Below are 856 nucleotides of genomic sequence, written 5' to 3' on the forward strand. Positions count from 1 at the left end.
TTTTGCAAGGGAGATCTTCCTTCTTCATAGAGGCGAGGAGGATATTTTGAGACTGTACTCGAGGATGCCATTCCTATAAATATTGAAATTTAAATCATGAGTCAACAAATATAATGATAGGATTAGCTTCGAACACATTTAAAACCCATCACAAACATATCCGATTCTCAACCACGAGAATGAAAAAAAAACTGTCACTTAAGTAAAACAATGAAATAAATTTGTAGCTATAACAATCAACTTTCAAATCATTCATTGTTGAACTGGGGGCAAATTAATTTATCTAAAGAAAGTCCATCAAATTAGACATAATTCTTACCAGAAAAATGAAAATTGAAGCCACAGAAAATTGAACCCACTGAAAATTGAATCCACCGTTAATTTTGAGAACCACCGAAGCAATATTGGAGCAAGATCTGCAACAAAACGGGATAATTCAACTAACCGTTTATCTAATAAATTAACAAGACAAAAATCCACCACCACCCAAATCTAAATTGAACAGAAATAGCATGCAATACAGGATACCTACCGAATCAGACGAACAACAAACTCGGTCTCGGTTCTCTATGAATAATCGGATTGGGTTTTTGGTGAAATCGACAGAGGAGTTTGCGAGCTCAACAAAATAGAGTAGCGGCGGCGATTAGGGTTCTTATTTCCCAAAGAAGGAAATTAGCTGCGATTAATCTTGTTGTTCACCGGCGATTTAAAGAATCAAAGATAAAAGAGAAAGAACCCAGCAAAAAAGTTCCAGAAAAACGAAGAAGTGTTTGAGTTATGTTATGATCGAGTATGATTTTTTTTTCTTTTGTATCGTAGGCAATAGATTTTTTAAAATATTAATTTCTGCAGA

The sequence above is a fragment of the Camelina sativa genome, chromosome 15 (genome assembly GCF_000633955.1).
Source record: "Camelina sativa cultivar DH55 chromosome 15, Cs, whole genome shotgun sequence".
Lineage (NCBI taxonomy): Eukaryota > Viridiplantae > Streptophyta > Magnoliopsida > Brassicales > Brassicaceae > Camelina > Camelina sativa.